This window comes from Chiloscyllium plagiosum, unplaced genomic scaffold (assembly GCF_037043375.1).
Source record: "Chiloscyllium plagiosum isolate Xiang-an unplaced genomic scaffold, Cpla_swu_hap1 HiC_scaffold_35, whole genome shotgun sequence".
NCBI classification, from domain to species: domain Eukaryota; kingdom Metazoa; phylum Chordata; class Chondrichthyes; order Orectolobiformes; family Hemiscylliidae; genus Chiloscyllium; species Chiloscyllium plagiosum.
Window position 1 is genome coordinate 14541912 of NW_028270173.1, and position 15186 is coordinate 14557097.

Here is a 15186-nt window from a genome sequence, read left to right on the forward strand (position 1 = left end):
ACATTATTGAGGCCACATTTCAAGTTCTGCAAAATACTCTTGTATTTATTATTAAAAGTTATTATTAAACTCGAAACGGTACAAAAAGGTTTAAGAATGCTGCCCAGACTGGAGAGTTTGAGTTATAAGAAGAGGCTGGAAAACTGGGACTTGTTTTCCCCTTGATCTTATTGAGGTTTATAAAATCATGAGAGGCACAGGCAATGTGAATACCCAAGGTATTTTCCTGGGGGTAGGGGAGTGGAAAAGTAGAGGGCATAGTTTTAAGGTGAGAGGGCAAAGATTTGAAAGGGAGCTAAAGAGCAACTTTTTCCACAGAAGGTAGTATATGGGACGAGCTGTCAGAGAAAATTCGAGAAGCGAGTACAAAGTCATTTGAGTCGGAAATGTGTGGAGGAGTATGGGCCAAATGGACTAGTTCAGTTGGGCCGTAGGATCTGCGTCGGTGCTGCATAACTCTATGGCCGAGAATAACTCGCCTGCTCTTCAACATACTTAATGACTTGAATTGACGTCTCATCTTCAATCACTCTCTCTTTATTGCTCTGGAGTGTCACTCTCGGTTTTATATACCTACATCCTGAAGTGCGACTTGAACCCACAACCTCCTGAGGTAAAGGACGGACTAACAACCCGATTCAGGTGACGCTCAGATTACTTACAGTGTGGAAACAGGCCCTTTGGGGCACACCGACCCGCCGAAGTGCAACCCACCCAATCCCAGTCCCCTACATTTACCGCTTCACCTAACCTAAGCTGCACTGTGGGAGGAAACGAGCACCCGGAGGAAACTCACGCAGACACGGGGAGAATGTGCAAACTCCACAGACCTCCACATTCCTGAGGGGGGAATTGAACCCGGGTCTCTGGCGCTGTGAGGCAGCAGTGCTAACCACTATGCCGCCAATATTCCCGATAATCTGGAAGGAAAGGGGTATGAGAATCTCACGCACGAATGAAAATCCTCTTCTTTTAAGATGCGGTCATTGTTGTAAAGCGAAACCTGGGAACCATCCAGTCATGGAGACGGTATCGTTTGGAGCTGGGAACACCCAGAATCTCCTGTCCCACAAGGGACCAGACGGGTTAATATTTACCCACCATGTCCCCTGCGACCCGCTCTCCCCATCACCCAGGCTCCGTCCTCCCACAGCCAGGCCCTCCCAGCCTCTGTTCGGTTCCTGGACTGAGACTCCCACACCCCTCGGGACTGAGTGCGTGATCCAGGACGTCCCCACCGATAGGGAGATCGGAGTCAATTACACTGAAACTGATAGGAGCTCAAATTACCCCCAAACTCACCGATTAAATTCCTCCAAAAAATTCGGCAAGGATGACAAAATGGAGAAGCGATCAGAGCTTTCAGTTTCTATTTGATATCAGTTCCGCTTCTCTAATCGGTGCACAGTTGAGCCAAAAGTTTTCGGGCGTCAAACTCACACTGCGGAAGGGCGGGACCACCCCAAAAGAAATCATCTCTCCCACCCCTGGTCTCCAGCTCATTTACTGTCTCACAATGGTCAGTATTGACTTTCGGGATAAGTGCTAACGGAAAGATACAAATTCGGTTCATTGTGACAGCACTTCATGAGTATATCCAATTTTTTTTTATAGATTCGATTACTTGCAGTGTGAAAACAGGCCATTCGGCACAACCGACCCTCCGAAGAGTAACCCACCCAGATCCATTCCCCTACATTTACCCCTTCACCTAACACCACGGGTAATTTAGCATAGCTAATTCACCTGACCTGCACATCTTTTAGATGAAGCCGGAGCAAACCCACGCAGACACAGGAAGAATGTGCAAACTCCGTACAGACAATACCCGCGGGGGAATTGAACCTGGGTCTCTGGTGTTATAAGGCAGCAGTGCTCACCGCTGAGCCACCTTGCCACCCATCTTTACATGTTCTTTAAATGTAGAGTGGCGTTTTAACTTCTAATACCACTCCAAGCAGTGTGGTGTAAAATTCCAAGCAGTGGAATGTGGTGAAACGGTTAAAAATTATGTCCCAATACATGTGTGAATCTAACCGGAATGGAGGTGTTGCTTAGTCCCGTGTGAATCTTCTTATCTGTATGTAACCAGAATGGAATGTGTTTTTTAGCCTTGCTCTGCTGTTCACATGAATGTTTATATCTGGAAAAGAGTATATCAGCTGGAAAAGTCTCCAGTTCGGTGAGTCTGCTCCGGGGTTACGTTTAACCGCCGAGCGTGGGTTGTTGGCAACCGCTCTACGAGAACTGACGGCTCCCAGTTTTGGTAACATGTAGAGTGAGTATAAGCCAGACCCGTTGTGGCGACGCTGCGGGGAATAAAATGCCCATATTCTAGCAGACTCGCCTCTTGGTCGTTTGTTCTGTGTCAGACTACTCTCCTACGAACCTGACCTTGAGAATTTTTTTAAAACATTTGGCGTAGTCGGCAGGATCAATCGCAATTGAGGAGAGATTTTGATACAGAACAATGTTTTGGAAAAAGACTAAGAAACCAGAAGAACAAACTGTGGAGGTCCCGACCGTCCCGGGATGGCATGGATGTGGGCATGTACGTGGCAGTTTGTTTGAGAAAGGATCCCAGTCCTGCCGAAGAACCCCTTGCCTGGGGTACAGCGGAGGATGTGGGCATGTCCAAAAAGCTGAAGCGGAGTTAACAGAATTGAATGGGATTGAACTGAACTGAACTGAGTGGAACTGAAGTGAATCAAATTGAACGGAACAAAATGGAACTGAGCTAAATTGAATTGAAATGGACGGAACTGAATTGAACACAATTGAATTGAACTGAACAGACCTGAACTGAGCTGAATTGAATTACACTGAATTGACTGAACTGAAATTAACTGAAACGAATTGAACTGAATTAAGCATAATGTAACACATGTATTGGGCCAAGCAGTGGAATGTGGTGTAAAATTATGTCCCAATACGTGTGTGAATCATAATGTAACACATGTATTGGGCCAAGCAGTGGAATGTGGTGTAAAATTCCAAGCAGTGGAATGTGGTGAAACGGTTAAAAATTATGTCCCAATACATGTGTGAATCTAACCGGAATGGAGGTGTTGCTTAGTCCCGTGTGAATCTTCTTATCTGTATGTAACCAGAATGGAATGTGTTTTTTAGCCTTGCTCTGCTGTTCACATGAATGTTTATATCTGGAAAAGAGTATATCAGCTGGAAAAGTCTCCAGTTCGGTGAGTCTGCTCCGGGGTTACGTTTAACCGCCGAGCGTGGGTTGTTGGCAACCGCCCTACGAGAACTGACGGCTCCCAGTTTTGGTAACATGTAGAGTGAGTATAAGCCAGACCCGTTGTGGCGACGCTGCGGGGAATAAAATGCCCATATTCTAGCAGACTCGCCTCTTGGTCATTTGTTCTGTGTCAGACTACTCTCCTACGAACCTGACCTTGAGAATTTTTTTAAAACAAGCAGTGAGTTCAAGTTTCCCTCAACCCCAACCCCCTCCCAGATCCCATGGATTTCCTGCACCTGTTCAAGTTCCCGTAATGTTCTCCCTCAATGCTCCAATGAAAACACCTCCAATGTCTCTTCACAACTGAACTCTCCAGTCCAGGCAACATCCTGGTAAATCTCCTCTGCACCTTCTCCAGTACAATCACTTCCTAACTATAATGTGGTTTCCAGAACCAAACACAACACTCCAGCTGTGGTCTAACCAGTGCTTTATACAGTTCCAGCATAACACCCTTGCTCTTAAACTCAATGCCTCAACTAATCAATGCAAGCACAAATATGCCTTCTTTCCTACTTTATTCACCTGTCCTGTTTCCTTAAGGCACTGATGGATATGCATACCAACATCTTTCTGGTCCTTGGAGCTTCCCAAAGTCGTGGAGTCATACAGATGTACAGCATGGAATCAGACCCTTCTGTCCAACTTGTCCACACTGAACAGATATCCTAAATAAATCTAGGCCCATTTGCCAACACTTGGCCCATATTCCTCTAAACCCTTCCCATTCAAATGCCTTTAAATGTTGTAATTGTATCAACTATGGATCCAATTAGCAGAATTTCATGGAACCACAGGCTCTTACTTTCGTTCTCAGTCTCCCATATGGGACCTTTTCAAAATCCTTGCTGAAATCCAAGTTGACTAGCTGCAAAGCATTGTCCTCATCTATACAACTGATTGTCACTTCAGAAAGTCCAATCAAGTTGGTCAGGCATGACCCTCCCCTTGACAAAACCATGCTGACTGTTATTAAGAATTAGGAATAGGCCCTCTGCCCAACAAATCCACACTGACCCCCCCAGGAGTAACCCAGCCAGACCTATTCCCCTACTCTCTATTTACCCCTGACTAATGCACCTAGCCTACACAGCCCTGAACACGATGGGCAATTTAGCATGGCCAATTCACCCATCATGCACACGTTTGGGTTGTGGGAGGAATCCAGAGCATCCAGAGGAAACATACACAGACACAGAGAGAATGTGCACCTCCACACGCACAGTTGTCCAAGGCTGGAATTGACCCCAGGTCCCTGGTGCAGTGAGGCAGCAGTGCTAACCACTGACCCACCATGTCACCCTTGATTAATGGCTACCTCACAGAGTGCAGGTTAATTCGATCTCTCAGAATTGCTTCTAATCAATTCCCCACCAATGAGTTAAAAATCAAACAACTCCAGGTTACAGTCCAACAGATTTATTTGGGAGTACTAGCTTTCAGAGCACTGTTCCTTCATCAGGTGAAGAAGCAGCACTTTGAAAGCTGGTGCTTCCAAATAAACCTGTTGGACTATAACCTGGTGTTGTGTGATTTTTAACTTTGAGAAAGGGAGGACTGCAGATGCTGGAGATTAGAGTCACGAGTGTGGTGCTGGAAAAGCACAGCAGCCCAGCAGCATCCGAGGAGCAGGAGAATCGATGTTTCGGGCATACATTCTTCAGCAGGATTCTTTAACTTTGTCCATCCCAGTCCAACACCAGCACCTCCAAGTCATGCCCACCACTGAGATTAGACTAACCTCATTGCCAATGAAGTGCCTTTTCAAGGATGATATAATGAGACAATGTAGCAAACACGAAACCCAGTTATTGAAATGGACCATCCTCCCCCCACCCCCCACCTTGTTAACTATTTTCAGCCCTGAGACATGGCCTCTTGTCACACTACCTTTACTCTTTAAAAGACTGAACTTCAAAAATTTGAGTTCTGAGGAAAGATCACTGGCCAGAAGTGTTAAATCTGATTTCTCTCCACAGATGCTGCCAGCTCCACTGAGATTTTCAAGCAATTCCTGTTATTGTTTCAAAGACATTCTTCGCTTCCTCACATCAGGCTGTCGGAGGATAAAACTAAACTGATGTCTGACACCTTGTTGGATGATCTCAAATTGCCTTTATATAGCATCTTTAAGATTGTTGCTTTGCAGGAGCAATTATCGAACAATTGCCACCAAAGAATGATGATTAGTGTTTGCAATAAGGAGGAAGGTTTAAAAAGTGTCTCAATGTAGGAGAGATTTAACAGGAAAGAGAAGAAAGGCTTGCATTTATAAAGCGCCTTCCAGGACCACTCAATATTCTGGTACAACATTCTTTGGGTAATGTGGTGACCAGAATTCCATGTGGCCTTAGTAAAGTTCTGTACAGCTGCAACATGACTTGCCAATTTGTAATACTCTGTCTCTCGACTGCTAAAGGCAAGTGTGGCATCTACTTGCTATATCACTTGTGTTGCCACTTTCAGGGAACGGTGGAACTTTATGCCATCTTCACATACTTCTAAGAATACTGCCATTTACTGTATTCTTCTCTCCTGCATGAGACCTTCCAAAATGTATCTCTTGACATTTGCCTGGATTAAATTCCATCTGCCATTTCTCCATCCAGACTATCAATAGTAGTGATCTTTCAGGTATAACTGGATCAAGGAGGGTCCCAGAGGATTGGAAAATCGCTAATCTAACACCCCTGTTTACGAAGGGAGCAATGCAAAAGATGGGAAATTACAGGCCTGACCTGCGTCATTGGTAAGATTTTGCAGTCCAATGCGAAGGATGAGATTTCTGAATATTTAGAAGTGCGTGGTAAAAGAGGACAAAGTCAGCATGGTTTCATCAAGCCAAGGTCATGCTTAACAAATCTGAAAGAATTCTTCGAGCATGTAATGAGCAGGTTAGACCAAGGAGAGTCAATGGATGTTACTTACCTGGACTCAAGAAGGCCTTTGATAAGGTGCTGCACGGGATGCTGCTGAACAAGATAAGGGCCCATGATGTGTAAGGCCAGGTCCTCACATGGATAGAAGCTTGCCTGTTTGGTAAAAGGCAGAGAGTGGGGATAAAATGGTCCTTCTCAGGATGGAAGCGACTAGTGGTGTTCCACAAGAGTTGGTGTTGGGAACAAAACTTTTCTCTTTATACATTAATGATTTGGATGAAGGAACTGAGGGCATTCTGGCTAAGTTTGCAGATAATACAAAGTTAGGTAGAGGACAGGTAACATTAAGAAGACAAGGAGGTTGGAGAAAGATTTAGACAAGTCAGGAGAGTGGGCAAGGAAGTGGCATTTGAAATACAAAGTGGGGAAGTGTGAGGTCATGCACTTTGGTAGGAAGAAAAGAGGCCTGGACTATTTTTGAAATGGGGAGAAAATTCAGGAGTTTGATTTGCAAAAGGACTTGGGAGCCCTAGTCCAGGCTTCTTTGAAGATAAACATACAGGAGAGTCGGTAGCTCGGAAGGCAAATACAATGTTGTCATTCACCTCGAGAGGACTAGAATAAAAAAGCAGGATCTAATGCTGAGCCTTTATAAAGCTCTAGTCCGATCACATTTAGAGTAGTATGAGCAATTTTGGGCCCCATACCTCAGGAAAGATGTACTGGGCCTGGGAGTGGATCAGAGGAGATTCACGAGTCTAGTCCCAGGAATGGAAGTCTTTACGTATGAGGAAGGTTCGAAGACTCTAGGAATTATATTTGGTGGAATTTAGAAGGATGAGGAGAGATCTAATTGAAATTTTTAGGATATTGAACAGTCTAGACAGAGTGGAGATTGGGAAGATGTTTCCATTGGCAGGAGAGGAGGCTGAGGGCACAGCCTTAGAGGAAAGACAAGACCCTTAGAACGGAGATAAGGAGAAACTCATCAGAGAGTGGTGAATCTGTGGAATTCATTGCCACAGAAAAAGGCTGTGGAGGCCAGATCATTGAGTATATTTAAAACAGAGGTAGATAAATTATTGATTGCCAAGGCATCAATATTATGGGGAGAAAGGTGGAAATCGGTTTGAAAACCTATCAGCCATGACTTGATGGGCGAATGGCCTAAGTTCTGCTTGAATATCTTATGATCGCACGGTATTATATCTAAATATTCCCAGTGGTACAACAATAGCTGCCATTGTCAGAGACGCAACACATTACAGAGTGGCATTGCTACGTTCATTCAGTGGACAAGACAGTGGCAAATTAATTCTAATATTGGCCACAATCAGGTCTTCCAAGAATAAAATAGAGCAAGGCATGTACTAAATGGTGTAAAAAGAGATTTAAATATCAAAGAGAATTGAAATGAAAGAATGAAACAGAACTTAATCCCCTAACAGAAAGTTGATCTTCACATCCAGAGACCTGGAATCCTGTCCACTATCACTTTGCGATTTGGACCAGAGGCATGTCAATCAGAGAAAGGGCAGGGAGAAATCAGACATGGGGCAGTGGATTGAAAAGGACAGCTGTCACTCAGTGTTTATGAGGCGGGATATGTGGGGGTAAGTGAATCGATTGATTGAAACCTCTGTCATTCAGACAGTAGGAGGCGGATTTCTGAGGAGATTTGAGAGGAGGAATGAAACGGAAAAGAAACACAAAGAATGTTAGACCATAAGACCATAAGACATAGGAGTGGAAGCAAGGCCATTAGGCCCATCATGTCCACTCTGCCATTTCATCATGGCTGATAGGCATTTCAATTCCACTTAACGTAGCCCCTAATTCCTTGCGAGATCAAGAATTTATCAATCTCTGCATTGAAGACACTCAATGTCCGGGCCTCCACTGTGCTCTGCGGCAATGAATTCCACAGGCTCACCACTCTCTGGCTGAGTTCCGTTCTAAGTTGACTCCCTCTAATTTTAAGATTGTGCCTACAAATCCTAGTCTCCCACATAACGGAAACAACTTCCCAGGGTCCACCCTTTCTACGCCATACATAATCTTGTAAGTTTCTATTAGATCTCCCCACAACCTTCTAAACTCTACTGAGTACAATTCCAGGCTCCTCAGCTGTTCATCATATGTTAGGCCTACCATTCCAGGGAGCATTCAGGTGGATCTCTGCTGGACACCCTCCAGTGTCGGTATGTTCTTCCTGAGGTGCGGAGCCCAAAATTGGACACAGTATTCTAAATGGGGTAAAAACAATGACTGCAGATGCTGGAAACCAGATTCTGGATTAGTGGTGCTGGAAGAGCATTGCAGTTCAGGCAGCATTCGAGGAGCAGTAAAATTGACGTTTCGGGCAAAAGCCCTTCATCAGGAATAAGCCCTTCATCAGGTATTCCATTCTAAATAGGGCCTAACCAGAGCTCTGTACAGTCTCAGAAGCACATCGCTGCTTTTATATTCCAACCCTCTTGAAAAAAATGACATTACATTTGCTTTCTTAATCACAGACTCAACCTGCAATTCAACCTTGAGAGAATCCAGAACCAGTACTCCCAGATCCCTTTGTACTTTGGCTTTATGAATTTTCTCACTATTTAAAAAATTGTCCATGTCTGTATTCTTTTTTCCAAAGTGCAAGACTTCATGCTTGCTCGCGTTGAATTTCATCAGCTATTTCCTGGACCACTCTCCGAAACTGTGTAAATCTTTCTGCAGCCTTCTCACCTCCTCAGTACTACCTGCCTGTCTGCCTAACTTAGTATCATCAGCGAACTTTGCCAGAATGCCCCCAGTCCCTTCATCCAGATCATTAATATATAAAGTGAACAGCTGCGGCCCCACTTGTCACCAGCTGCCATTACTCTCTGCCTTTTGTCAGAATGTTGGAAAAACTGAATAGGTCTGGCAGCATCTCTGGAGAGAGAAACAGAATTCACACATCGAGTCAATGTCAGCCCTCTGGGGAACCCTGAAAGAACTGCAGATGCTGGAAATCAGAACCCAAATCAGAAATTGCTGGAAAAGCTCAACAGGTCTGGCAGCATCTGTGGAGAGAATCAGATTGAATGTTTCCGGTCCGATGATCCTTCCTCAGAACCCTTCAGCAATCCGCCCCTGGGGACATATCTTTGTTCAATTTTGGAAACTCTTTTCTCCAATGGTCAGCCTGAGAAGAAGGGAGGAAGAAGGAGATATTGGGAAGGGGAGGAATCATCATCACTATATGTAAAACTGAATGAATCAGGAGTGAGATTCTGATGTTTGCTTTATCACAAACAGATGTTAAAGACAATGTAGATTTTTATTTTCCCCTGAGACATGATGAATTTACAGGCAAGATCAGGGAATGTGAAGCAAAAACGGGTGAAACGATTTGAGATTCTCCACAATCCAATGAAATGGCAGCAGAGATTTCCAGCCCAGAGGGCCCAATCTTGTTCCTGTAGATGTGAAAGCAAATCTGCCTCTGTCTGAAGAGAAGGCTTCAGTTCCCAGTGTGAGGAGATGCAGGGAAGGTCCCCCTGTTTCTGATCAGCATTCTTCACACAACAATCAGGACCAGCAAACAAAAAAGACTTTCCGAAGAAGTGTCACTGGCCCCAAAACGTCAATTTTGCTTTCTCTCCATAGATGATGCCAGACCAGCTGAGCTTTTCCAGCAACTTCTGTTTTTGTTTCTGATTAACAGTTCTTTCGGATTTTAAATTATGTAACAAATTGATGAATTTAACTATGAAGTTAAAAAGTATCAAACAAAGTAGCTTCTTAAAACTCATATTTTTATTGCGCCTTCCAAGAATGAGAATAATTAGAGTGGAAAACGCCCATCGCAAACAATCCCCTCCCCTATCAGCTTTCCGTAGAGACCACTCCCTCCGCGACTCCCTTGTCAGATCCACACCCCCCACCGACCCAACCTCCACTCCCGGCACCTTCCCTTGCAACCGCAGGAGGTGCAACACTTGCGCCCACACCTCCCCCCACACTTCTCTCCAAGGCCCCAAAGGAAACTTCCATATCCGCCACAGATTCACCTGCACCTCCACCCACATCATCTACTGCATCCGCTGCAGCCGGTGTGGCCTCCTCTATATTGGGGAGACAGGCCGCCTACTTGCGGAGCGATTCAGAGAGCACCTCTGGGCCACCCGGACGAACCAACCCAACCACCCTGTAGCACAGCATTTCAACTCCCCCTCCAACTCCACCGAGGATATGCAGGTCATTGGACTCATCCACCGCCAAACCACAACAACGCGACGGTCGGAGGAGGAGCGTCTTATCTTCCGACTGGGAACCCTCCAGCCACAGGGGATGAACTTGGACTTCACCAGTTTCTTCATCCCCCCTCCCCTTGTCTCAGCCGAATCCCTCCAGCCCGGCACCGCCTTCCTGACCTGCAGTCTTCTTCTTGACCTCTCCGCCTCCATCCTACTCCGACCTATCACCCTCACCTTGACCTCTTTCCACCTATCACATTTCCAACGCCCCTCCTCCAAGTCCCTCCTCCCTACCTTTTATCTTCTCCTGCTGAACACTCTCTGCTCATTCCTGAAGAAGGGCCTGTGCCCGAAACGTCGAATCTCCTGTTCCCTGGATGCTGCCTGACCTGCTGTGCTGTTCCAGCAATAAAGTTTCAACATTGTTCAGTGTAAGGTCACTGTCGCTTAGAAAGTGGCGCAGTCCAGATTCACAGGATGGAGCAGTTCAGTTATGAAGAGGTGCTGGATAGGCTCGGGTAGCGATCTTTAGGTCAGAAAGTCACAGAACATCAGGTTTTTTTGAAATCACAAGCTTTCGAAGCCCTGCTCCTTCGTGACATGGAGTGCAGCAGCGGCCCGAAAGCTTGTGATTTTAACCAAACCTGTTGGACTATAACCTGTTGTCATGTGACTTCTGACCATGGCCACCCCAGCCCAACACCGGCACCTCCACGTCACGTCTTCTTTAAAGCAGACAAGAATGAGACTGGATCTGATTAAAGCGTACACGATGAAAAGGGGTATGGGCAGGATGGAGAGAGAGAGAAGCTGTTGCCATTATTCGAAGCGTCAACATCGGGGGGGCGGGGGGACAATGTTAAGAGGAATGGGAGATTTATGTGGGATTTAGGGAAAATGTTTTTCGTTTAGGGCGATGCGAGTCTGGAGTGCATTGTTTGCGATGGTTTAAGGCGGAAACCCTTTTTAAAAAGTCCTTGGATGAGCTCTTGAACTGTCGTAACATTCACGGCTATGGGTCAAATGCTAAAATGTGAAATGAATGTAGATAGGTCAGTGCAGGCTCGATGGGCCGAAGGGGCCGTGGTTTCAGATCGCACCGGACACAGGAGCAGGTGAGTCTTGTTTTAGATTATATTAGGTTCCGTCCAGTGTGGAAACAGGCCATTTGGCTCAACAAGTCCACACCGACATTTCCAAGAGGAAACCCGCCCGGACCCATTTTCCCTACCCTATTACCTACATTTACCTCTGACTAATGCACCTAACACCATGGGCAATTTAAGTATGGCCAATTCACCTGACCTGCGCATTTTTGGACTGTGGGAAGAAACCGGAACACCCGGAGGAAACCCTGGCAGACACGGGGGGGGGGGGGGGTGGGGGTGGGGGGGGGGGGTGGGGGTGGGGGGGTGGGGTGGGGGGGGTGGGGGGGGGTGGAGTGGGGGTGGAGTGGGGGGGGGGTGGGGGGGGGGGTGGGGGGGGGTGGGGGGGGGGTGGAGTGGGGGTGGAGTGGGGGGGGTGGGGGGGTGGGGTGGGGGGGAGTGGGGGTGGAGTGGGGGGGGTGGGGGGGGGTGGGGTGGGGTGGGGTGGGGGGGGTGGAGTGGGGGTGGGGTGGGTGGGGTGGGGGGGGTGGGGGGGGTGGGGTGGGGGTGGGGGGGGGTGGGGTGGGGTGGGGTGGGGGTGGGGTGGGGTTGGGGGGGGTGGGGTGGGGGGGGGTGGGGGGTGGGGTGGGGGGGGTGGGGTGGGGGTGGGGGGGGGTGGGGTGGGGTGGGGTGGGGGTGGGGTGGGTGGGGGGTGGGGTGGGGTTGGGGGGGGGTGGGGGGGGTGGGGTTGGTGGGGGGGGGTGGGGGTGGAGAATGTGCAAAATCCACACAGACAGTCGCCTGAAGTTGGAATCGAACCCGGTGTCTGGCGCTGTGAGGCGGCAGTGTCCTCCCCGTGACGAGACCAGCGTTTTTCAGACAACCAGAACCTTCCATGAGACATTAACCGACGAATTATTTTATTTTCTGTTTGTACTTCTCAGGGTCGTACTTTGTCTATATTGGCTGCTCCATTTCCCGAATTCACTGTGGGTGTACCTTGTTTCTGGGATGGGGTGAGGTGCTGGTCTCTCTTTGATACAAGATACACGGCTGCCTCCTCCTGACAGACCCTCAGAACTGCAGGAAAAAAACGTTCGTGAAAAGAGCAGGAAAGGTGAAGACAGGAATTGATGGAAAAGCTCAGCAGATCTGGCAGGATATGTGCAGAGAAATCAGAGTTAACGTTTCGGTGACCTTCATCAGACCCAGAAAAAGTGAGGAATGCCTTTGATGGTTAAGAGCCCTACCAGGTGAGGACTCTCAGAGTGAATTCTATGGCTGTACTTTTACTGAAAAGCATGGACAAAACTAAGCGGTTTTGTGCATTAGGTTTTATTTTCATCGAATTCCCGCACTCGCCCACTGTTTGTGAAATCCCAGAAATACCGGTATCGTACCGGGAATAAATTCTCGTGAGTTTTACACTTGGATTGTCATTCTTTCCGGGATCCCCAAGTTTAGTTTTCTCTTAGAATATTGAGTCAGAGACGCAACGAAATCAAAACCAGCCCCCTGCAGAACATGTCTTTTATTTTAAAAAAAACCCAATGGAGATAGTTCCATCCCATTCCGGACAGATCTCCACATCCCACCCCCTACTGTCAAACTCTCACGTTTCCTGTACACACAGCACCAAGCCCCCACCCCTGGACTCCTGGTGAAAGGAAATCTGGGTTTTATTATTCTCCACCTTACTTTGAAATCCACAACCTCTCTGCTGTCTCTATATTTACCAGATCAGCTCCAGTGCAAACCCCTCTGAGATATCTGCACTCCTGTATCGCTGTCCTCTGGGAGGACCCTTGATTTGAGTCGCTCACTGATAGCTCTATCTTCCAGTTGCCTGGGCCCGATTCTCTGGGTTGCCCTCCTTCCCCCTGACCCCTCGGTATCTCGACTTCGCTTTCACCCTTCTCCCTTCAAACATCCCTCTTTGGCCAGGCTTTTGTTCACACGACCTTCTAGCTCCAAACGGGCCTGGCTGCCGGGTTTTGTTTTATAACACTCCCGTGTTAAAAGACATTTGTATAAGTTCACGAATACGAAAGGTTTGAACGGACATGGGCTACTGGACACTGAAATCAATTCTTAAGTATTCCAGCGAAGTCAAATTGGTGACATCGACTATTCAATAATTACAGACTGAGTGACAATGATCTCAGTAGCTGATAGCGCCCTGTCAGAAAGTTTAAAGTCACTTACACAGAGGAGAGCAATGATAGATGTTAATAATTCCGGTAAAGCTCTGGTAATAATTCTGCTGATAAATCCTGTTCTGAAAAGACTAAGGGGATCTAAGGCCTCGTATTAAATACTCGCGTTGCCGGCTGTTAACGCCTTTTCACATTTTGTTTCTGTGGGTTCCTCTGAGTAAGTGACTGAAGTACCCAGCACTGTGTTTATTAACAGTGAAGGGGTCTGGATAAACCCAGGAAGGGAGCACGGATCTCAGGATGTGAACACGAGTTTGTCCCGGCTGTTGGACACCTGAGCAGGATTTTGATCAGTGTGTTCGCGGGAGGACACACAGACTTTGGGGACCGTGTGTGAACAGGCAACTAACCAGCTCAGTGGATCCAGGCTCCTCAGTCAAGAGGGGTGACGGCAGAAAACGCAAGTCTCCTCTGGATAATGAAGGCCGTGTCGTGTCCTTTTTGGAGTATTCTCGGCTCAAGCAGCACAGGAGGTAATCAAGCAGAGGTTTCACAGCCTCAGAGAATCTACATTAAAATAGGGAACTCAGCAAACTGACAGCTGTGTGAGTGAGAATTGAGATCAGCCGAATTATTTCAGCAGTCCCATTGATCGAGCAGGCAGGGAGCGAGGGAATCCGCTGTTCTTCCGGGATTTTGACTAAAGGCCCCAGTCCAGTCTGAAGTATCTCACTGCAATAATGCATGCCACAGGTTTCATCTCTCCCTTCCTTCGGATTTCTCTCCTCCTCTGTCTCCCCTTTCCTCCCTAAAGGACGTTGCCTTCTCCATTCCCCGCTCTCCCTCTCTCTGCCCATCCCCAAAGGTGCACACACCCCGTCCGTCCCTGCCCCTTCCTCTACTCTGTCTCCCCCTCTCGTGCTGTGTCTGCCTTATTTACATCCCTGTCCCTCTCTCCCCTCCTCTCTGCTCTTCCCCTTTCCATTTCCCCACGGTCCCTCTCTCCACCCTGACTCCACCGCCTGCTGCTGTCTCTCCCCACTCACGCTGTCCAACATTTGACATTTTCTACACACTATCCCACACTTTTGTCTCCGTCACACCCCAGGCCAGTTTCTACCCATTCACTCCTCTCCCTCTGCGGCTTTCTCCTCTCCTCCTCACCCTTCTCCCCATTCCCCCAATGCCTTTCTCCATGGCTTCCCATTCTCCTCCCCAAAACTGGTTGCCCTTCACCCCATACCGCTTCCCCCTTCAATTCGCTGATTTCCCCCTCCCATCTCTCGCTGTCTGTTCCTATCCCAGCTCCTTTTCCCCTCCCTTTCCTCTGCCTATTCCCCTCACCCTCCTTCGCTTGACATTTTTCTGCCCCACTTCTCACTGCCCTCTTACTTTGATTTGTCCCTTAAAGATCTAGACATGAATGTACAGCCCGGAAATTCGCAAAAATCAAATGTAAAAAAAATCAGTGCTGTGTTAAATAGCGAAGAGGAAAGCCCAAGACTACGGGATGATATGGACTGGCTGGTTAGATGACTAAACAGTGGCAATTAGAATCAGGATTAGAGTGATGCTGGA

The 15186-nt window shown here is 47.4% G+C and overlaps 1 protein-coding gene and 2 long non-coding RNA genes across 11 annotated transcripts in view; 2 read left to right on the forward strand and 1 right to left on the reverse strand.

The window, feature by feature from the left end:
- The window catches only part of LOC148140089 (butyrophilin subfamily 3 member A2-like), a 39645-nt gene extending 37868 nt beyond the window's left edge, over positions 1 to 1777 (reverse strand). For 3 of the 9 annotated variants that reach the window (XM_087979287.1, XM_087979286.1, XM_087979284.1), the window contains exon 1: positions 1303 to 1427. The gene's annotated coding sequence lies outside the window, so the exon portion shown is untranslated. Of the gene's footprint in view, positions 1 to 495; positions 521 to 953; positions 1052 to 1302; positions 1428 to 1751 lie in introns of those variants that run through there. The other 6 variants (XM_087979285.1, XM_087979283.1, XM_087979282.1 and 3 more) reach the window with 5 other exon arrangements.
- On the forward strand, positions 848 to 12666 carry LOC148140090 (uncharacterized). The gene is made up of 3 exons (XR_015753034.1): positions 848 to 934; positions 5239 to 6008; positions 12397 to 12666. It is a non-coding gene; the product is annotated as an uncharacterized LOC148140090 (long non-coding RNA).
- LOC148140091 (uncharacterized) lies at positions 1318 to 2340 on the forward strand. The gene is made up of 2 exons (XR_015753035.1): positions 1318 to 1519; positions 1615 to 2340. It is a non-coding gene; the product is annotated as an uncharacterized LOC148140091 (long non-coding RNA).
- Positions 12667 to 15186: the final 2520 nt, after the last annotated feature.